Genomic DNA, 25173 nt, shown 5'->3' with positions numbered 1-25173 from the left:
AATTGTTCATCCAGCACTTGCAATGCTCTCCTTCTTCCTTATTTGCTAGTCGGAAAGTATAATAATATAATAAAAAACCAAACCAAACCAAACCAAACCACAAAATAAATAGAAAAACAAATATGTATGCAGTATAGGTCAATTAAAAAAAGATGTTAATAGAAAAAAAAATTGTTTGCTTAAAATATTTAGTTTTTCCAGAATTTTTATTTTTCTATGCAACTTGTACAGGGCGGGTCAAATTCGACGCTTTTAAATGGAAACACCCTTTTCTGTAGGAGGTAGAGAAAAACTAATATCGGTGTCTGGAGCTCAATTTTTGTCAAAAACAAGATGGTGAAAACCGCATATCGATATCTGTTACCGTTTCGGAGTTACAAAAATATGCATTTTTAACAAATCGCTATAACTTTTTTGCTATGGAAAATTTTGTATTTTTATTTCCAAAGCACCTTTTTACGTAGAATTTAATGGTTTAAGTATAATTTTTTTAAAATTAATAATTTAAGAATTATCAACAGAAAATTTGATTTTTTATATGGGACACCCTGTATATTTTTACTTTATTGAAAAGAATTTAAAATTACCTTTCCAAAAATATAACACACTTGATATTTTGCTCGATTCCTTTTCGAGATATAGAGTATATAAAAATTCGCCGCTTTAAATAAGTAGGCTTTGAACGGCACCGGCTGTAATACAAAAACATTCTAGCTGTGAGCATCAATTAAAACAAAAATAATATTTGCAATGAGAGATACAGAATTTTATAACAATTTAAAATATATTTAACCAACATCAACATATTTAAACTATATCTAATAACAATAAAAATAAGTAGCAAACCAAGACATGAGATTTTGTTACAGGTGTTCGACATATCGACCGTCTTCTGTTATGGGCAGACGGGGCAGTTTTTGAACATTTCTCGCGGTATTCATTAACTCAGTGGGGGTGAAAGATACCCTCTCATAACTGCTAAGTATTTCTAATTTTTGTCTAAATTATACCGAAAAATAAGGAACATTTATTCTTCTGCAAATATATCAATATGATTAGATCCATGGGCACTAAGTCAGGCGACCTCGACGGCCCACGGCTGGGATCTTGGTTAGCTATTCAATTATTCATGAAATTGGCTGCAAAAATTTGCTGATAACTTCAGCGTTCAGAGGCGGTGCGTCGTCTTGCTGGAAAATATGTTTTCGAGTTCCATTAAGGGCATATCATCAATAAGGGGTCCAAAGCCTACTAGTTAAAAGTGGCGAGCTTTTAAAAATTCTGTATTTCGAAGGGGATTATAACAAAATATCAAGTGTGCTATATTTTTGAAAAGATAATTTTAAATTCTCTTCAGTTAATTAAAAATATATAGGGTGTCCCAAATAAAAAATCAATTTTTCTGTTGATAACTCTTTAATTATCAATTTAAAAAAATTATACTTAAACCATTAAATTCTACGTAAAAAGGTGCTTTGGAAATGTCTTCATAGAAATACAAAATTTTCCATAGCTAAAAAGTTACAGCGATTTGTTAAAAATACACATTTTTGAAAAACACCCCGTAACTCCGAAACGGTAACAGATATTAATGTGCGGATTTCACCATCATATTTTTGATGAAAATTGAGCTCAGATACCGATATTAGTTTTCGTCTATCTCCTATAGAAAAGGGTGTTTCCATTTAAAAGTGTCGAATTTGACCCACACTGTACAATTTTTTTTTCACATTAACCTTTTCAATCAAAATCATCTAGATTTTGACATTTTTATTGATATAAATATGCAGTTTGTTTTAATTGAGAAGTTTCATTTCTTATGTGTAACGGTAATCGACTTATACAGAAATATCAAAATGTATTATTATTTTAACGAGAATGTTTTACCATTAAATTAAATAATTCAAAGATCACTTAATGTGTTGTTTGAACTTCAGCATGCGAGTTCAGGGTCAATACCAAAGCGCGCCACGCAGACTGCTGTTGGACGAAATCTCTCAGAAATAAAATGGGGAAAATAGTTTGTTTACAGATTATATTAAACATTAACATGCGTCACATAAATTCGCAAATATTAATTTCTTCGAAGTATACTAAACCAGGATCTAATATTATTGAAAATAAACACAAAATCAATTTGATAACAAAGCATCTTATAAAAATATTAATAGAATAGTACATTTTTGCGTGTTTCTATGATGGCATTAAAAACTTTGGTTCAAATTTATATTCCAGAAATACTTTGGGATTATACCTAATGATCCTCACCATGAGGTGAGGATCATTAAGTATAATCAAAACATAGGCCTCATAGGAGGTCACAACCCACCTAAACATATAGACAATTGGTAATAAATACACATCAAGGTATAAAGCAAAACTTTTTTTCCAATATTCATAAAAAATTATATAATTCAAATGCTATTTGCGGTAATAAAGTCCAATGGATAAATATGTGATGTTTGGTACACCAACATGCCAGTTCAAGGTCAATGTCAAGCCTCGCCACGCAGACTGCTTTTGCGAGATGAAATATCCCAGAAATAAAAACGAGGAAGGCAATATGTTCACCGCGTGTTCAACAAAAAATCATGTAAGGTTAGTTTCCTTGAACCATACAGAACTAGGACGCGATTGTTTATTGAAAATATACATAATTATTTATATACATAGATAGTACAGGGTGTCCCATTTTCGTGTGTTTATAGGGTTTATCGTTTACCACTAGTCTCTACTATAAATAGGACTCACAATTAAAGCAACTGCATGCCGAATGTGCGGACAAGGAAACGAAAATATAGAACACATCATTAGTAGTTGGACAACTCTAGCTTCAAGAGAATATACCGACAGAATAACAACGTAGCAAAAATAATACATACAGAACTTGTTTTGAAGTATAAATGCATCAACGAGCGCATTCCATGTTATTATATGCCAATGAACGCCGTAGATAATTATGCATGTAAATTATGCTGGGATAGAGAAATATTATCAGATCTAACAGTGAAAACTCAAAAAATAAATTTATCTTATTGATATTTTGCATGATTGCTCCTTCACAAACTGAAAAAACTCAACCAACTCAGCCTCTCATACGACGGTAATTTGACCAAGGAGAATGGTAGTTTATATCGAAAAGAAATTTTGGGAGCAAATGTAGGTTAATTCAAAGCATTTTATAAAAATATATAGTGTTACACAAAAACGTAAAGGTGTGCCCAAAAAAAGTTACGGATCAAAGTTGAGTTTTTTGTATTGGAACACCCTATATATTAATTGATTTTCGGATTCTAGGGAAAAAATAAAGGTAAGTGTCATTAAAGAAGCATATGCCTAAAATGTAAGGATTTTGACATATCTCACTTTTTGTGAAAACGAGGAATAAATTCCCGTATATTATTCCCGGTAAAACATGGAGAATTCATATATCTTCAAAATAGTATTAAGATTGCCTACCCTTCAGACAAAGATTTTCCTAGATATTTTCATTTTTATGATTATGCGTCAGCAGATCTTTCTTATTTGAGATAATCTAGGTGGCTGTTATTTACGTTTTGTTAATTTAATAAAAATTTTAGGATTTAGAGTACAATACTCAACGGCAATATAAAGATATATGTTAAAAACATATTTTAATTATTACAGAATTAAAACTAGGTGAAAACGTATAACCTTCCTATTTATATGCTTATTATTATGCTATTATGCTTCATTTCCTGTTCATTGCATTAAATGATTCTCTTTTCAAAAGATCCTTTCACTTTAAAAGGCTTATGTTGAATTTTACTTCGAAAGGCAGCCACAATCATTTCTTTGATTTTGTCGACAATAGTTGGTCGAGTTTTGTAAATACTGTCTTTAACATATCCCCATTAAAAAATCCATACTAGACAAATCAGGAGAATTAAAGTATTCTATTAATTGGCGAATGCATACTGCAGTCAGCAACTAATAGAATCGTATCAATTCTCTATGATTTACGATAAGTTTCCATTTCCGGCAAATTATATTGTTAGAAAGAATAAAATGAGTAAAAAAATACAGCCAATTTCCAGAAATTCAATGAGAAAACAAGCAGATTTTTTTTTAATATAATACAAAATCGGCTATTACTTGGAAATTGTTAGATCCATTTGTTTTTGAATTGTGAAATTGTTCGCGGCTTTTGTGCGATAGTAAAATTAAGTGGAAAATATATAATGTGTTGTTTGTGCACGAATATGCCAGTTCGAGATCAATAAAGAACGCCACGCAGACTGCTGTTATGAGTTGAAATATCCTAGGAATGAAATAAGGAAAAACAATATGTTTACAGAATATTTTAAAATAAAATGCATACAGTTGTGTCGCTTTAGATTTTTTGAAACATACAGAACCAGGTCATAATTGTTTATTGAAAATAAACAAAATATGAGGTCGCTTACTTAGTAACGCTTTTATAAAAATTGTTCAAGCAATCACAATGCAAATTGTTAAGAGCTCTTTTAAATTATGTGTAGGATTTTTTAATATTTTATAATTATGTATAGGGTTTACGTATATGAGTAGTAGCCCTCTTAGTTCCTTAATTTTTTTCATGTTTTTTATTGAGAAGAATTTAAAAAATATTTGTATAGTTATATAAATATATTTGTTATATATTTTGTAGTTAGGTAAAACACTAATTTTGGTTAATTTTGGTTTCTATCTATTATTTCCTTACATCCCCAACTTTTGCGAACGTTCCCCGGAAGGTTCCCGGAAACTTTTTTTTCCTGGGAAAGTGCCCATTACTAGTTATGGCTAATGTATAAGATCTTTCAAACCAGGCAGTGTAATGTAGAGGGGTGATATTTCATAGTTATGTCACAAATTACCTATAACAGATGCGAAAGAAAGCGACTGCATCGGAAACCGCTCGGCAAACCTCACACGCCTATTGAGTGGTGTAAATACACCAGTCGTTTAGTCCGGAAAACTATGCTGTGTCGTATTCGCTTGCTGGAATGCAATAGTGCGTGGTTATATGTTTCTTTTTAAAAACGGGTGTAGGATTTTTGTTGAACTTTTGAACTGTTATTTCTAAGTTTTGGTAATATTGTACATCTTATTTAAAATGGGATACAAATGTGTTTATTTATAAGGAAAAAAAAAGATATTTATAGTATAAAAAATTAATTAATCTGACAAAATTTAATTAAAAATGTGACAAAATAGTACCTTTCTATTGGTTCTACCGGACTTTTTTCGACTATATAAATCTTTATTTGTAAACTTTAATACATCAAATATTTTCAATCTAATAAATCATTTAATGATGTAAATAAGAGGAACGGGTGGTCAAATTCTATAGTTTTCATTATATCAAACAGCCTCTGAGAAATGTTTTCAACTCAAAATGCCTTTAATTATGTTTGACTACATCAATTAAAAGGGTCTTCAAATACATCAATGTGATATTTGTCTAAAATTTGTAAAAGAATCCGAATCTCTGGATAACTCGAAATTATTTACCCATTTAAAAGCCTTTGATCATGAAAGTGGAAAAATTTGTTCATTTTATTTACTGGAAATGGAAAAATTATTTATATTAAATTTTGATGAGTTTTGCACTGAAGAAAACATTCAGAGGCTGTTTGATATAATGAAAACTATAGAATTTGACCACCCATGTGAGAAATTTCCTCTTATTTACATCATTAAATTATTTATTAGATTGAAAATATTTTATGCATTAAAGTTTACAAAAAATAAAGATTTATATAGTCGAAAAAAGTCCGATAGAACCAATAGAAAAGTAACTATTTAGTCACATCTTTAATTAAATTTTGTTAAATAAATTAATTTTTTATACTATAAATATCTTTTTTTTCCTAATCTCCTACGAACTGATATAATATGACGAGCAATCTATTAAATTACTGTGAGATTATATGCCCCGATAACATATTGGTGCAGATTATTTTCACCCAAACAAATAATAACCCAAACTATACATTGATGCGGATTGTCTATGAACTCTTTCTGAAGGTCACAGAAACCTGAACGCGTAATTCGGTGTTCTTTCGCATCTGTTGTAGATGTTATGTCTTCAACTTCGAGGATGTTGTCCATCTGCACGAAATTTTATTTACTTAAATACAGAAAGTGGACATTTATTTCTAATAATTTTGTAATACAGGGTAAGTCTTAAATAAGTGCAAATATTTTCAGGGCTGGTAGATCTCGATAAAAGAAACATATTTTCTCTTAAGCGTTTTTCAAATAAGCCCAAATTAACCGAGTTATTTTACTTTGAAAATAAAAAAATGGGCTTTTGTTTAAAATTTTCAGGACTAATAAACCAAACCAAACCAAACTAAATTTTTTCTGGGTTTTCATTCTTCTAAATTTACTCTACAACTTATGTTGCCATATTGTTAAGATATTATGTTTTTTTAACTAAAACGAATAAAAATCCAAATATTTTTTAAATTCAAAATTTTCAAATTTTTTTCGCGAAAAGAACTTTATTGACGGGCTTCTGAGATCGAAATATACCACCCGTAAAATATTTGCACTTATTCAAGACTCACTCTGTGAGTCACCACATGAGCGAGGAGTGTCTCACTTTGGTAAAATATGTACATGTACTGCCAAAATATCATTTTACTGCCAAGCGACTGCTGATGACTGCGAAGAAAACTGACTATGACACTGCCATGTAATTATTATTATAGGCGACTGCCATAAGACTGCCAATATGACTGCCAGCGACTGCCAAGAAAATGTAGATGTAATTCCAATAGTGAGACATATCCCTCGTATATGAGATATGTAAAATTCTTCGTTCTTTCATAGTTTGCTAATTCAGTCAGATTTTCTTAAATCTTTCATTAAGATTTGATGATTTTGTTTTTCTTCTGATTGACGAGTGTATAAGGTTGAAACATTTCCAATTAATTGAATGATGTAGTGGTATCATGTTGAACCAAAATATATTTCAAAATCGATATAAACGTTGATATATATACCGTATGATCGAAAAAACGGCGTCAGCGATGGCTGTGAAATGAAGATCGCTGTCATTTTAAATGTAAATTTATATGGGAAATGTCATCGATCGTCATTTCCCGGCCAACTGGATGCCGTTTTTTTCAATCATACATCTACTTCCGGTAGACCCGAAACTAAGGTTTCAGACTCTCCAAATTTTTGCAGGTTTCCTAATTATATTCCTCCTTTCTGCATTAGCATTAGCTAATTCCACTACTAATATTATCGAATTTGACAATTGGAATATTATTCATTGAAATTATCAGAAAACAAAGTACGATCTATTCATCTTCTCGCGTTAAATCAAAAAGTATGTTTATCGCTTTATAAAATATAGTTCATTTTCAATGTGAAATAAATTTAAGTGATTTCAATACATATTTTATAACATTACCTCATTAAAGTGCATGGGAACAAACTAAATATGAAATGGACATAAGTCAATTTTTTCAATTTTCCTTGTACAATTTGGGTTAAGGGGCCACGAGAGCCATGACCTGCCCTAATATAGGGGAAGCTATTAAAAATAGAAAAGCATTCACGAAGGCATATTGAGCAAGATTTTCCTTATAAAATAGTCAGTACCAAAACCACTGATAATTTAAAAGCGCACATATTTTCAAAGGTTTGTATGTTATGCACTATTGCCATGATGGCAGGAAAAGTTGCAGGCTTTTCTTATGCACTCAGGCAAAAAACACAACGGAGAATTTTTTCCTCAAGTTTAAAGAGTTATATTTTTTTACTTTTAGCCATATTTTTATGACTTTCTTTAGCAAACTGTATATAAATCTCTATCAACATTAATTCATGAAGTCAGTTTTTTATAAACTTTAGTATTTGGCTTATTATACAAGGTTAATTCAATGGTTATTTTTTACCTTAACTTTAAAGCATCCTGTGCAATAATTTCGGGAGTAACTTTCCCTAAAACATTATTTTTCGATCAGAATCAAGTCTCCTGAGCATTTTCTTTTTTGGCTCATGTCAACACATGTCTTGATTAATTTTTAAGACCGAAATGAACATGCTCCAACAATTTACAATTTGTGCAACTATCATTAACTTATGATGTTATTTTTTAATATCACGATATATTAATAACACTAACAGGACTAGGGATATTAAAAGGAAATAAGTTTATTAACTAAGTGTCCAAAGAAACAAAAAACTTGTAAAAAAATACTCTAATACTTTGTCATGTAATGGTCATAGTTGTATGGTTGTTGTAATGGTAAATACCTACTATTTGTATGGGTGTATGGGTCTTATTTATTATGGTCAATATTTGTTCTGCGTCAATATTTGTCCTAGTTATTTCTAAAAGCCAATATATTTTTTGAAATTTAATAAGGAAGTTGGCCTTTAATTTCTTCTACTCTTTAAGATGATATATCAACTTGTTGTCCAAGTTGGAGGTTGGAACCTTTGGTGATACAACAACAAAATAAAATACTAATTCACCACAATACACCAAAACATTTTACTTCTAAACTGGACGCAACATTTTGGTAACTATACCAGGTGCATCTCAAAAGTGTCTCAACCTTATAACTTTTTTGTTTCTTTAGATAAAAAAAACGAGATTTGGTATGTTAGTATAATATGACATACCTACATAAATTAGAGTTGATTGATGTACTCAATTGTTTTCGGTCATTTCCTGTTTCACCGGAAATGACTACAACTTTTGATTTTTAAATTACACCCTCGGTATATTATTGCTCTATTCGATAGAAAATGACATTCTGAATATAATGATATATCATATGCCAACTTTTGACCTTTTCGCTTAAAAAAAATTGTATTTTAAATTTCAATCTAGAATACCATGGATGTGTTAAAACACTAATTTTTAGTCAAGGAGCCATGGAAAAATGTATTTGATCATCTAATGTTTTTAGTGCCATGTCCTGGCCGGTTAAAAGATGCCCAAATCGTATTTTTAATCATATCTCAATTTTTTCAAATGGAACAAGGGTGGCTCATTAGCATATTTGAAAACAGCATTTTTTACGAATAATTTGGTACCTTACACTTGCTATTGCAAAAGTTGTAGTCATTTCCGGTGAAACAGGAAGTGGCCAAAAACAATTGAATATATACCAAATTTCGTTTTTTTATCTGAAAAAAAAAATAAAAAAGTTATAAGGCTGAGCCACTTTTGGAACGCACCAGGTATAAGTGATTTGCGATGAAATTGTAATTTTAGTTGGCTATACATTAATGTACAGGGTGTCCCATTTTGGTTGAAATCATACGGTATCTCCGTTATTCGTGAAAATAGAAGGGTGCGGTTTGCACAAACCTGTGCCACTTTTTTGTCAAACGGAAGAAGCCGTAAACACAATTTTCATAGCCCTCTTCGTTTTTGAGCTACAGGGTCTTCTTGAAAATTTTGCAATTTGGGATACCTCCTATTGTTAAAGGTATTGATACGGTGAAAACTGTTTATTGTAGAATTTTTTACGTAGAATACAGTGGCGTAGTCTGTTATTCTACGAAAATAATATTTTTAAAGATATGAACTAAAGTTATGTTTTCTTAAATGGAACACCCTGTATATTTATAAATTATATGATCTGACTTGCCATAAGCTTCTCAAAAATATATAACACTCTATATTTATTTTCATTATTTAATGCAATATTTAAAAAAATATATTAAAAGATCATATTTATTGGTAGGCCATGATTGATAATAAAAGAAATTAAAGAATTATTAAAAGTAATACTGCTATCTCTCTCTTGTTGTATTTTGAGAGCCACTAATTATTAATTTTTTGTAGATTAGGGAAACTTAAATATCTACCGCTATTTGTAAATCTTGGAAGCTATCGTATCGAAACTTTTAAGCATTATTTTAGCTAATTTACGTGAAATATACTTTCAGCAAGATGCGGCTCCCCCTCACAACTTAACTTACAACGAAAATATTAGAATTTTGTTAAATTATTATCTCTGAGATCAATGAGTGATGGTCTCCCTGATTCCCCACTCCCTGATTTGTCCATTCTCGATTTCTAATTTTGGGGATTTTTGAAATATGAAATATATCGTGGCAACTAATACGATGTCGAACACCACAAATGCTTTAATAATGAAAGCTTTTAGATATTTGCAAACAAGCGCGTGGCGAACGCACCCACGGGCCCCGTGGGGCGGGGGGGCCCCGTATAAATTGGGGGCCCCCGCACCTCACAAACCGAAAACTGAAATTACATTTAGGCACACAATCCTTTTTTCAGCAATAATTAGGCTGATATAAAACAATTATGTTACACTACATTATTCTCTACAGGTATAGTAATAATAATTATTGTACGGGTTAATTTGGAATTTGGCTTAGTTGTAAATATGTTTAGGCGACACAACACACGGCGATTATCATGTTTTCACGGCGTTTTTGATTAAAAGTATCATATCGGTAGAATTTTTCCATAAGCACATTTATTTTAAATTACTCTGTGAGCAATATTAGCGAGATAAGAATTTTTTTTGACATGGTTCATAGTCTTTATATACTTTTCAGTGAAAGTCTACCTCGTTGGCAAAGTCTAAACTGCGAAATAAAAAATAGAAAAACTGTTGGTTTAACTTTAAAAAAATTATGTCCTCTAGTTGGACATAATTTGGTCGTCAAGAGCCGAAAGCATACTATGGATAAAAACAAATTTTTTGTCCGTCGTCAAGTGTTTATCGAATTTAACGTTAATACTGAAAAAACGCACTGATAGAGATGAGGCCAAGATGTTACAAGATAAAATAGAAAATTTCGAATTTATTTTCTTACTAAATTTCCAAGGTACAATATTGAAAAATACTAACTTGCTTTCAAAATTCTTACAAAAAAATGATATTGACATAGGACTGGCCACAGATCTAATCAGGAGTTCTTGTTAAAATATAAAATCTTAGGGACAATTTTGAAAGTGTGTATGAGCTATCAATTTCAATTGCGAAATCTTGGAATATTGAACCTCAGTTCACAGTATCAGAGAGATTCTGATTTTATTTTTGAAAAAAAAAACAATTACTGATTAGCAGTATATCTGAGATTTGCACTGTATTCCAGTTGTTTCTGCTTCTCCCTGTAACATCCGCTGAACCAGAGAGAACTTTTTCTGAACTGAAAATAATAAAAAGTTTTGCGAGGTCTACTATGTCCCAAAAGCTCACTGGCCATAATGTCAGTTGAGAATGATCGAGCAAAAGAGGTAGATTTGGACAGCCCCGTAAACAAGTTCCTTTTGTTAAGGTCGAGGAAAAAGGAATAGACTTTCTATATACCATAATAAATATTTAAAATTTCTTGTTCACATTGTGTTCTAGTTATTAATAGTTAAATGTTGAGTGGTTTTTTTGTCTAATAAAACTTTGATTAATTAGAAGCATAAATGTTTGTTTTCTAGTTTAAGTATTTTAAGAGTATTATAATAATAAACAAATAAATGTTGAAACAATTATCAAAATATAAAAAAAAAATATCACATTGTGGCTCTTGTTAAAAAATATGTTTCAAGCAGATATCAAAATAATGATGTATTTGAAGGAATTTTTGAGTATACTTAGGGGGGCTCCTAACAAAGTTTGCAGGGGGGCCCCGCTAGAATTTGCCACGCTACTGTTTGAAAACCCATTCCATTATAATAAATTCCGTTATAAAAACGAGAAAAATATATTTAGAGGTTCAGTGGTAAGAGTTCAAAAGTAAAATATATCAATTCCAAATAAAATTTTAATATGTGTATGTCTATACCATTTTGAGTTTGTTATTTATCACGGCCTACTAATAAGAAAATTATATATTTTAAATATTGCAGTAAATAGTGAAAATAAATATAGGGTAATATATATATATATATATATATATATATATATATATATATATATATATATATATATATATATATATATATATATATATATATATATATATATATATATATATATATATATATATATACATTTGAGAAGCTGATTGCAAGGCGTATAATATGATTTATAAATATACAGGGTGTTCCATTTGAAAAAAACATAACTTTAGTTCATATTTTTAAAAATATTTTTTTCGTAGAAAAACAGACTATGCCGCTGTATTCTACGTAAAAAGTTCTACAAGAACCAGTTTTCACCTTTTCGATATCATCCATAATAACGGAGATACAGGGGGTGTCCCAAATTGCAAAATTTTCAAAAAGACCCTGTAGCTCAGAAACGAAGATGGCTATGAAAATTTTGTTTACGGCATCTTCCGTTTGACAAAAAAGTGGCACAGGTTTGTGCAAACCGCACCCTTCTATCTTCACGAATAACGGAGATACCATATGATTTCAACCAAAATGGGACACCCTGTACAATACAGAAACTATAATAATATGTGTCTAAGTAACAAAACATTATGTTATTGTTAATAAACGTTAACTATATTACTTCAATTTGATCAATTTGTCACACAATTCTTGAAAAAGCTTGATACCAGTTTATAAATTCTTAACCTAATTATTATGTTAATGCTAATAATCAATCAAGTTTATATCATCAAAAATATTATGTAGATATTTGCTGTAAGTAACTGTAAAAGCGAAATGTCTTAATAACTGCATTTATTAGTTATTTAAATTTAACTCAATCATGTATAGAATTTTTATTCTAAATTGTTATCAAGCAAAATTCAGAAAATGACTGAAAATTTTGAGGACGATTTCCTTCTTTATATCCGATTTTCAAATCAATGTTCACGAGTGACGTAAGTAATCAGTAAACCTACTCTGTAAATAAGTAATTTTTACAAAGAAAAGCTAGTTATATCGTAAACATATACCCTTATCTAGTGTCGTGTTCGTAAAATAAAAACAAAAACATCATTTTCGATCAAGCAAAAATCTTACCGGCTCGAAGGACCACCTCGATGAGACCTTAAAACCAGTTCCAGTACGACCGAATCAACCAATCGAACCACTACAAAAACAATCCCGACGACGAATACCGGCCGAAGGGAAATTAATCAAATTTCGCGACGGAATGGGAATTAGAGTTTCCCGCAAGCGGTTCTTTTTTTAGATTTTCGCGCTAAATGTTGACTACCGCTATTGTAAACGTGCGACGTAACGCCGTATGTAATATGCGAATTTGTGTGCACGCAACGTTTCCACGATCTCGCTGAGGTCGGTCGCGTTTGTGTGACGTAGAAACGCCGCCGGCCGCCAGTGTGACGGGTCACATTATTCGACGCCGCGGCGGAAAACTGGCAGCAGCGCCGCGGAACTGGATGTTACGTAATGGAGCGGCGAGGCGGCCTACTATGCGAAAAATCGAACGAGTGATATCTAAATAAAGAATTCTCTTCCAATATTAAAACGGATGACTAAGAAAGTAGAATCTTAATGTTCCGTTATAATATTTATGATTTCACTAAAATATCTGAGTGTAATAACACATTATTAGTAACTATAATTAATATTTATCATTATTGCCTCTAATTTTTTTGATAATTCATAAACTGAGGGTTAAACAAAATATACACATCGGTAATGTCAAAATAAAACACTAATTCTCCAAAATTTACCAAAACAGTTTTAACACGCATTTTGCTAACCATGTTAGCATGTAGAATGTTTAGGTGACCGCGTTTAATCACCACGACCTTACAGAATGCAGATCTATTGTGTTTTCCCCTTTCTTGAGTTATAACGGGTTATAACTCATCGTACAGTCTCAGGGTTTTGACAAAAGCCAGTATCTGAGGCGGCTCCAGAGAGGCCAGCTCTCAATCTTCGACATCAGCCGTACCAAAGTTTATGGCATGAACGCACCGGTTGTCATCTCGGTGCACTCAGTGATAAGGTGTTCTGGTTCATTTTCTCCACAGAATCTGCATTCGCCGTTGTTTCTCAGTAGTGATGGGCATTACGATTTTTTTAGTGAATCGAATCACACGATTCAGTTTCTCATATTGAATCGACTCAAAAACAAGAATCGTAGCTACTGACCCTACAATTACTTAAGGGACCAGAAAAAGAAATATACAGTTCTTTCATCTGGTTTTCAACACTTTATGACATTGGCGTAATTGGATTGATTATTTTACCAATAATATTAAATTATCAATCCAATTCATATATACTATTTATTAATATTAAAGACTTCTTAATACCAATTTAATATTTTAGAGCCGTATTTTAATTCCAATTTAATAATCATAATAAATACTATATAATATCTCATAATCGAAAAAAAATGGCGTCCAGTTGGCGTGGAAATGAACATCGATGACATTATCCATATAATTTTATATATAAAAGACAGCAATCTTTATTTTATAATCATCGCTGGCGCCGTTTTTTTATCATATTGAGCAGAGGCCAACAATATTTATTTGGCGTTGCATAAAAACACGATTTTGTCTTTTAGTCCGACATTTAATGGTTTATAGTTGGTAAGTTGAATTGGCCATAAACAAATTAAAATACCATAAAGCACCAGGTTCAGACCTAATGACAGCAGAAATAATAAAAGCCGTTAAAGAACCTGGATTAGAAATGCTTCATCTGATCTGTAATAAAATATGGCCCGACGACTGGACACACTCCACCATTGTCACTCTCCACAAGAAAGGGAGCATACATACGTACAATGAAATGCAGCAACTCTCGTACAATTTCCCTCATCTCACATGCCAGTAAAGTAATGTTGCAAATTATAAATGAAAGACTGAAAGCTTTTCTAGAAAGAGAAATTCCAGCAGAACAAGCAGGTTTCACCAAGGGCAGAGGCACTCGGGAACATCTTCTGAATATGCGCCAAATCATAGAGAAAGCAAGGGAATTCAACATCCCCCTTTATATTTGTTTCGTAGACTATAAAAAAGCTTTCGATAAAGTCAGATGGCATCACCTGTGGAAAATCTTAAAGGAAGTGGGGGTACCGCAACACCTTATTTCACTTATCATTCCGTTGTATCAGCGCACTACAGGATCAGTTAGAATACTGGATTCAGCTTCAAAAGAATTTTCCCTCGAATAAGAAGTCAGACAGGGGTGTATATTGTCTCCTCAACTATTTAACATATACGGAGAATACATAATGAGAAAGTCGCTAGAAACATGGGAAGGAGACATTTCAATAAATGGCCAAAAAATAAATAATCTACGCTTTGCAGATGATACAGCACTACTGGCTAACAGTCAAGAAGACCGCTTTGAAGTCGTTAAGTCATACGTATACCTGGGATCACTATTGACAAATACAGGCACATCGGAAGAAGAGGTGAAGTGTAGGTGCAACATGGCAAAGGTAGCTGTTGGGAGACTGACCATGATCTGGAAAGACCGCCAGATTTCAAGAGCCACCAAAAACCGGCTAGTCAACTGTTTGGTACTCCCAATATTGACGTATGGCTGCGAATCGTGGACTCTCAGGCAGGCGGAACGTAAGAAGATCGATGTTACCGAGATGTATTGTTATAGACGTATGCTCCGTATCCCATGGACTGAACGCGGTACAAACGTTTCCATTATAAATGAACTTAATATTATTAACAGGCTTTCCTGTAAAATCCGACTAAAACAACTAAAATATTTTGGACATATAATGAGGAAAAGTCCGGACAATATGGAAATACTCATAATTCAAGGTAAGGTGAAGGGACGTGGTGACCACGTGGCCGCTCTCCAACTCGATGGATAGACCAGATCACGACTAGCTGTAGCAAGCCAATGCACGATGTCATCGAGATGATAAAAGACAGAGGCGCATGGAGAAAAATCATCCATGATGTTACGATAACCACTACACTCCCTATTGGGAGTCAGAACTGAAGAGAGAGAGAGAGAGAGAGAGAGTTGGTAATATTATTTTAACAAAAATATTAACGTGAAAATTAAATACCTTACAGATACTCCCGTAATAAGCATAGTATAAATAAGTTTTTTTCTTGTAAATAACTTTCCTATCGTTTGCATTTTATGCCCATTGGTGCCTGACTCTATGCCTATATCACCGACTCGCCGAGCCGCGCCGTAGAAACGAACGATTGTGATCCGATTTAATTCTCACTACTCTTTTTTAAAGCTCATCATTCAAATGTTATAGATCCGTGTTCGGATCTATAACATTTCTATTCTATGTGAGTGAATCGAATCTCACGATTCATTTTTAATACACGTTCAAATGAACCCATCGTTTGCCCACCTCTATTTCTCAGCTTCAATCTACTGAGGTGTTCATTGAGGAGTCCTATTAGAGACCCCGTGACAATCAGAAGATTGTTCTTACTGAAACCAAGGAAAATCTTTGATTTTTCTCGGTTGCAAGTCGTATGTTCTGAGAAACTTTTTCCAGTGTCGTGGACGTTTGTTTCCGCTTGGAAAGCAGAACTGTTCTGGCTCAGTTAGTGGTGTGTTCGCCCCTTTTCTAGCTTTCTATCCCTTGGTGAGCGGACACCCAGAGTAGAAGGACTTTATTCTCTTTGTCTAATTTGTTCAGCTTCTCTAGGCATTCTTTGACCAACTTCGAATTGATGAGTTGATCGCTTTTAGTGCTGCTTGACTATCACATAAGATGGCTATTTCCTGTTTCCGATAGTTCCTATCTAAGATAAATTGTACGCATATCTTGATAGCTTAGATTTCTGCAGATTTCTTTCATGAAGGATGCTGGAGTAGGTGCCCATTGGTTCGTAGAATTTATTTTTCGACCCAAATACTTCTATCCCTGTGCCTGCCTTTTGGAAGCATCACTATACCATGTTATGGCATGGTCTTTTAGATGCTGAGCAATTTACCATTTTAGCTTTACCATATCATCAGATGATGAATAAAACTGAATTGTCACTATGGTACTCAAAAAAACAAATCTACTTTTCTACTCCTTTGATGTCGGTCAATTGAATACGTTCTGAGAGGTCTTTTAATACATACATAGCGGTCTTTTAATACTGAACTCGCATTTTGCTAACCAAGCATCATTACCAAATGAATAAAAACTGAATGTTCTCTAATATGGAATCAAAGATAATCAAAAAACTAATCTACTTTTCTACTTATGTCAGGCTGTTCAATCTGTTGGTTTTAAGGTATAAGGTCTTGACATATAAGGACTGCCAACTGTCTTTCCATATTTTTTGGAGTTTTTTTTAACAATGAACGCGCGTTTTGCTAACCATGTTAGCATCATCAGCAAATGAATAAAACTGAATGGTCTTTACTTTAAAGAGATCTACTTCTTCTACTTATTTGAAGTGTATAAATCTGTTAGGATAGAGTTTTAACCAACTGTCCTTCTATATTACGTCCTGTATGTCACATTTTTGTCTGATATCTGTTTTCCTAATTCGATATTTTCTATTTTTCATGATTATGGTTCTTAGGTTCTTTATTTCAGCAACCCTTAACATGCTTTCAGATTTCTTCATATATCATTATCGGTCTGATGCAGGTCTTATAAATCCTTCACTGGATCGTGGTATTTGTAAGCAATCTTTCACATAATTTACAAACTAAATTTTGTAATGAAGTTAAAAAAGTTATAAGTAATGTTTGTTGTAATAATGAGAACTATTCTAATAATAACAATAAAGTGTTGTTGTTGTAATGAAGTTAAAATATCCATATTTCTTACTTTCAAGTAAAATAAAGATTATATTCAGAAATCTATTACTCTTTGGACTATACTGTAATACAAAAGTCATCTCTTTTGAAAAATAGATTACTAAAAAAATAAATCATGATTCAGAAATAATACACCTACTGAGTATTAACCGTGGCCACTAGATTTATTTTTAAATCGCAAGGTAAATGTATCTTCTAATCAAATTATTCATCTCATTCTCATGTCAAATTTATGTGACTTAAAACAATTTTTGTTATTTTTTAAATATATACTGGTTTTAAACAACTGTTGTTATTAATAGATAGTTTATCTTATTAATAGATACTTTGTTGAAATTTGTTTAAAATGTAATAATATCAAGAAAATATATTATGATTTTTTTTATAAAATATAAACACAGACTCTTTGTTATTATTATTAGTAGTAGTATATTTATTTGTGGGGGTGTTAAAACAACAATATGATCATCATCATTATTTTCAGCGCTTATTCATGCGGGCCCAAGTTATCACTGCTAATTTCCTAATACCATGGTCCCATCTCATGAGCGTAATAACTTTATATGTAAGGTAACTATTTTTATTACTTGTCTGTTAAAATATAAAAGTTTTTGCTTTTTAGTTTTAGGCTGAAAATTTTTCCACAGCACACTAGTATCTTATTAGGTATAATCTGCTAATGGTGCTAACATACATAAGGAAAAGTAGAATTAAAAGCTATAAAAAACGTATACGAGTACGAGTATGGTGTATGACGGAAAATTTATGTTCACATATTTTTTTAGCACCAGCAAAATGCCGTTTAACCATCGTAACTTTTTCAAAGTTAATTTAATATTAATTAATTAATATTAAATTAATAATATTATTTTATACAAAATTACGGTTTGGTACCTTCAAGTTTTTGTAAACAAAATGTGACATCGAATTTGACAATGACACAATCACATTTTTGCTGGTATTTTAATTATAGCTTTCTCTAGGTCGTATTATAAATTTTACTAGTTTGAAGGTAGATTTTTGCAAATAACTTTTAAATTACTATTCCAAATAAAACGAAATTCTAGACGACATGACAGTACAACTTTAACGCCTCTTCAAAAAAGTCTACAATTTTTGCATAAAATCATCTGTGAAGATAATATTTGACCTTTTTAAAATTTACAAGGGATTTCCTATATTCCGTGTTCCGATGCACCACACGGTATACTTAAGAGTATTTACGTAATAAGTTTCAATTACCTCATTCTCTTTAAACTTATTTAGCTTTCTTTCCTTAAAAAGACTGAGAAGAAATAGACCCTTCAAGGGCATCAGTATTTTCAAATCTCCTCTGTAAAATTGCTTTTAATAACCAATTTGTCCAGCAAAGAATATACGCGTTAAACCATCGACTACTAACCATCGAGATCGAAAGAGGCAGAAGATCGTCCGTCCATCAGGAAACAATATTCCCACATTAATGGCGTCCACGTCATTCCGCCAATCGGCGGCATATTAACTCGATCCTCGGCTAATTAAAAACCGATCAGTTAGCCGAAGAAAACCATTTTCGCGATGCTTTGTACAGCGGACGCCATAATAAACCGAAGGATACGGCCGGTACGTGACGGCCTTCCACATCAACAGAAGCAAACAAATAAGAAAAGGAAAAAGAAGAGGAAAAAATGATGACCGTATCGTCCACCGCCATTACGCCATTATTTTTCGACCAATTAAATTGGAGCCCAATCGACGCTAGGTTCGTTAATTGAATTACTTGCAGATTCTGCCGGCATCGCTGGCAAATTGGATATGCTTTGTGGGCTAAAATGGCGAGATGAGAGTGTGACGATCGTGAAAAAATCGAATGGTATCGATAAAACCGTGTTGTCCGTTACCGAGTGGAAAACAGATGGGTATTTCGCTACTAAAATAGAAAAATAAAAAATAGAAGAAAATACACTCACCGCGCACCGGCACGTCATCACGAAAAATCTTAAAATTTTTATGTATTTTAATGTTTAATATGCTCTGTTTTTTTGTCAGGTAAGATTTCGACAGACGATGACAGAAGAAAAGCAGATGACGTCCCAAACCAACCTATTTATTTTACTAAAAAAAGTTTCTAATATTTTTTAAATTAACTATGGATGGGTTTAAATATAAATCCGTCATGCATCGTTTCTTGTTGTTTTTAACCAGTTTTATTGGTTTATTTCAAAAATGACAGATCGTATTTCAATTTTATTGGTTTGATGGAACGATGAACGATACACACCGATGCGTATGAACTCGCCTTTAGAAATTTTGAGGCTTGTCAAAGTCTTGCCAAATTATAGGTTATAATTTTGTGTAAACTTATGTCAAATAGCTGCATTTTGGAAGATGATGCATTTTGATTCGTGTTATTACGTGTGTTTTGTGTCTTTTGAAGTCAAGTGGAAGAAAAATCGAGGGAAAATTAACTGTAGACCCAGAGCACAGTTTGTAGTTAATACTCGCTCCCCAGGCAGAAAGTCTTATACACCCATAAAGTTACCATCAATAAAGTTTGTATACCATCCCGTCGTAGATAAGTGAATCTCGTATATGGTACAAGGATCGTACTAAACATATACTATTGGAGTAGCTGTAAAATATCGCCATCACACGATAGGTAAATAATGGATTTTAGTACTGCAGAAAAATACTGTCAAAAGGTACTGGTTTAAAAAATTGAGATTAAAGTTAATCAACCTTTAAAGTATAAAATTTGGTAAGTGTTATTATTAATAAAATAGTTTGTTTCATTTATGTTGTTTTATTTATTCCTGTGGAATATTACAAATTTGTATTTGTACATAAGTTATATTGATAAATATAATAATTAATAAATGCGGAAAGTTTCTTGAAGCTTGAAAGTAAGAAATACTTATTTTTTATATTTTTTTGGTATGTGGTGTTTTGTTCTTGTTTGTTTTGTATTAAACACATACCGTTTTTTTAAATAAAATTACATTTTTTCAGTTTTATGCAGTTTTTTTTTCACAATATTTTGAATTAACCCACTTATCAGTCAAATTTTAAATTCCTGCTATGCATCCAGTTGTACCAACTTATTTCTTTGTAAAATAAAATAAACTAATTTGAAATTACAATGACAGACACATCTATCACTGTCAAGGATCTTGTCGTTGGACAGACTATATATTTTGTTCTAGTGGGTCGATTTTGATTATTTTTTAAGCAATTTGTAGCTAATTATTAAACCTTTTAGTATTGCTTTCTTCTTATATTTTAATTTAAAAAATCAAAGCCCAAATAAAATTGCTTTTCAACGATATATCATATTCCTATACCTAAACGTTCAGATTTCTTCAGTAAACCCGTTTAAAAGATAATAATTCTATTATAATTGTTTCGTTTAAAGAAAATCATTGCCATGACAAATATTCAAACATTATAAGTATCAATTAGAGTTACGCTAAATTTCTAAAATTGTCATGGTAACGAAATTCTTGAAATGAAACTATAATAAAACTATAATAAAACTATTATTAAATACTACTATTATTAAATAAAATTATTAATTCTTAAATAGCTCTACTTAAGAAACCGGGCATAGGAACATGATATATCGTTGAAATTTTATTAGTCTTTTGATATTTTGAATAATATTCATAGGATTGAATTTAAAATAACAAAGATTTGAGTAATTTTATAACAAATGGAAATAAATAATATTTTGCTCCCTCTGTGTAATATCCAACTGGTTTATTTAGACAAATTGAATATATCGACGTTGGGCGTTCTCTCATGCATTACAATATTTATCATAGGTATTTAATTAGTTTCGTTTTATTATACAGGGTGAATCTGAAATAAGTACAAATATTTTTAAGGATAGTATATTTCGACCCCAGAAATTCAATAATTATGTGTTTTTTTTTCCCGAAAATTTTTTTTCGAAAATTTGGAATTTTTGAAACTTTTTTTGTATTTTTTTTAGTTTTTCGTTAAAAAAAAACAATCAAGTTTATCAAGAAATAAGATAATATGGCCACATGGGTAGTAGATTAAATTTACAAGAAAGAAAACCCAGAAAAGATCCACTCGTTCTCAAAATTTAAACAAAAAATCATTTTTTTACATTTTCAAAGTAAAATAACTCGGTTATTTTAGACTTATTTCAAAAACGGTAAAGAGAAAATATGTTTCTTTTATCGAGATCTATCAGCCCTAAAATATTTGCACTTATTTAAGACTCACCCTTTATAATGTATGTATTGCCAAAGAATATTATAGTTAACAGAAATATTGCGTAAAATACTGAGACTTATCTCGACAATTTGGTGAAGGTATATTTACCTTATTTTCAAGTATGTATTCTCGAATTATTGTAAATTTAAATTAATAAATTTAGTAAAGTACCTACATTAATTTATTTAATCTTATTAATTCTTGTAGTCACTGGGAAACACAAACCTCGAACATGTACCAGAATCGTGGACGGTTAGAATAAACCAATCCTAACCGAACAAAAACTAGAGGAGGTATGGACCAATTACATAAGGGAACTGTTCGATGACGGTGGCCCCTCTTTTCACTCCCAAATAGAAACTGAAAATGGTCCAGATATAATGATCTCAGAAATCGAGAGAGCTTTAAAGAACACCAAAAACGGGAAAGCAGCTGGACCGGACAACATCTACCCAGAATTGATAAAACTAATAAACGGAGACAATTTAAAGTTATTGGTAAACCTCTTCAATTCTGTATACAATACCGGAAACATACCGCAGGACTGGCTAAGGTCGACATTTATACCTATTCCTAAAAAAACTGGTGCAAAAAGATGTGATGAGTTTCGTTTAATAAGTCTGATGAGTCAAGTCCTAAAGCTGTTTTTAAAGGTTCTGCATAATCGAATCCGAAGAAAATGTGAGCTAGACATAAGTGAACAGCAAATGGGATTTCGCGAGGGACTGGGGACGAGAGAAGCCCTGTTTGCGCTATCGGTGCTTTTGCAGAAGTGCAGAGATCAACGAAAGGAGGTACACCTATGCTTCATAGACTACACGAAGGCATTCGACTGCGTCAACCACAGGGAATTGCTGAGCATCCTTGAAAGAAGAGGCCTGGATACCCAAGACCTGAAAATTATCCAAAAGCTATACGAACAACAAGTAGCGACAGTAAAACTACAGGACACTGAAACAACAGCAATACCTATCAAGCGTGGAGTTAGGCAAGGATGCGTATTGAGCCCTATGCTCTTCAATATGTACTCCGAACTAATATTTCGAAATGCGCTTGAGGGATCAGAAGACGGCATAAAAGTGAATGGCAGGCTGATTAACAACATGAGATATGCTGATGATACCGTCGTTATTGCAGACACCACTGAGGGCCTGCAAAGACTTCTTGATAGACTGTCCTCGGTGGGCGACTCAATGGGTCTCAGGATAAATACAAACAAAACAAAAGTCATGGTGATAAATAGAGATGCAAGACAGGCAACGGAGGTAGTCGTAGGTGGGACACCAATAGCAAGAGTCTCAAAGTTTAGATATTTGGGCAGTTGGATTAGTGAAGACCTAAACCCAGACATTGAGATCAGAGCTCGAATTGAGATGGCTAGATCAAACTTCCTAAAATTGCGGAACCTACTGTGCGATAAACGTCTCAACATCCATATAAAAGACAACTTCGTCAAGTGCTACGTACTTTCCACACTTCTCTACGGGGTTGAGTCGTGGACACTCAAAGTAAGCGCAATGAATAAGTTGGAAGCATTTGAGATGTGGGTATATCGCAGAATGCTGAGAATACCATGGACTGACCGTGTCTCGAATGAACGAGTTCTAAACCAAATGAACAAGGACCGAGAACTCCTCGACATAATAAAAAAGAGGAAAGCAGCCTATTTGGGCCATATCATGAGACATAGCAAGTATGAATTCCTTCAGCTCATCATCGAGGGTAAAATTGAGGGAAAGCGCGGACCCGGACGACGGCAATGCTCCTGGCTGAAGAACATCAGAGATTGGACAGGCCTGGACTCACATACTTTGCTGAGAAGAGCGAAAAATAGAGAGGAATTTGCCATGGTTGTTGCCGATCTTCACTGAATGGAGAAGGCACTTTAAGAAGAAGAATTCTTGTACAGATAATATAATGCAGAAATAATAATTTTGCTATAAGCAAACAATGATATACATATTAAAGACAGGACAGATATTCAGGCATTTTTATTTAAATACCTGTTTGAGAGTACAGAAGATACGAAAGGTAAGAATTTAAAAACACAAAAAACACTACTTAATCAATTGTTTGATGCATGAAAAAAAGTATTTATAAACTTTATACATTTTAAGAGGGAAAATGTATAATGACCACAAAACTTTTTAGAATAAATTTTAATGGCCTACATCTATCAAGATGTAGGCCATTAGTTGTGTAATGGTTTTATTAGATGTAGTAAATAGGCGTTTGTAGGTAAACACTATTAATTCATGTAATTTTTCTTTGTGACGTCTTTCTATACATATTACAAAATCAATATCGTTAGGTGTGCTTATATCAATCTCTTTGTAGCTTAATTATTATATGTCTTAAAAAATATATTTAAAATTATTATTTAATTTTTTATTGATATTTTTCAAACAATGATTTATATTTTTTAATATTTTCCATTTAAATGTTAGTCAAATTTGGTAGAAGATTTGACTATACTAACTCACTACTCACTATTTGCTTTGAACGGATGAAGTTGATATTACAAATAATATTATATTATTTATATTTGTCTATATTATATTTAATTAAAAAATATATTAGTGTATAATTTTAATAAGAGTATTTCATATATTATAGGAGTTACCTAACTAACCAATATTTATAATTTTTACAGATTATTTCTCCTAGGTATTCTAAAGCTGCAGAGAAAATTTACAATATACAGGGTGAGTTTCCTACGATGTTCTCTATGGGCATCTCGGAAACTATACTATAGATAAAGAGTCGGTTAAATGGGGAAAGAATTACAGTTTTGTGGGGTCATAAGTCATAAATATTCGCCTTTCAGAATTTTGAAAAAGTTCATGGCTTACTAGATATTTCGAAAAAAACAAATTTCGGCTATTTTAAAAATTGTCTCTAATTCCATTATAAGCTATTTTGTACAAAAATTTTTAGATAAAAGTTATAGATAATCGCATCCTTAATGAGACCGTGTCCTCCGTTTTTTTCTGAAGCCTGTCATTTTTGACATATGACACAAACATATGTTTTTTTAAATGGAAACCATAGTTGGCCAAAACTTCATAGAAAGCGCAATTTTTAAGCTTTTTAGTGATATAAGATATAATATCTTTTCTTCGAAAAATTACTGAGTTATAGCCAATTCTTATCATTTTTAAACAATTTCACTTAGTTAGCCATGGAAACAAGTTCAATCGCTGTTGCTTTCAGAAATGTTAAGCTGTCACATCCAAACTTTGTAAATTATAATAAACAAAAATTGTAAATATGAATTTTTCAAATGAAGAAAAAGAAAGAAAGATACTCGCGCATCAATAGAGTGG

General features: G+C 32.0%; 1 protein-coding gene across 1 annotated transcript in view; it reads right to left on the bottom strand.

Annotated features, from left to right (window-relative positions):
• LOC115875323 overlaps window positions 1-13155 on the bottom strand; it is a 269483-nt gene extending 256328 nt beyond the window's left edge. The window contains exon 1 of the mRNA XM_030890747.1: window positions 12908-13155. The gene's annotated coding sequence lies outside the window, so the exon portion shown is untranslated. The remainder of the gene's footprint in view (window positions 1-12907) is intronic.
• Between the last annotated feature and the right edge of the window lie 12018 nt (window positions 13156-25173).

This window comes from Sitophilus oryzae, unplaced genomic scaffold (assembly GCF_002938485.1).
Source record: "Sitophilus oryzae breed Bouriz unplaced genomic scaffold, Soryzae_2.0 scaffold_1372_pilon_pilon, whole genome shotgun sequence".
Lineage (NCBI taxonomy): Eukaryota > Metazoa > Arthropoda > Insecta > Coleoptera > Curculionidae > Sitophilus > Sitophilus oryzae.
The sequence above is the reverse complement of the archived record's forward strand: the minus strand, read 5'-3'. Positions and strand labels throughout refer to the sequence as shown.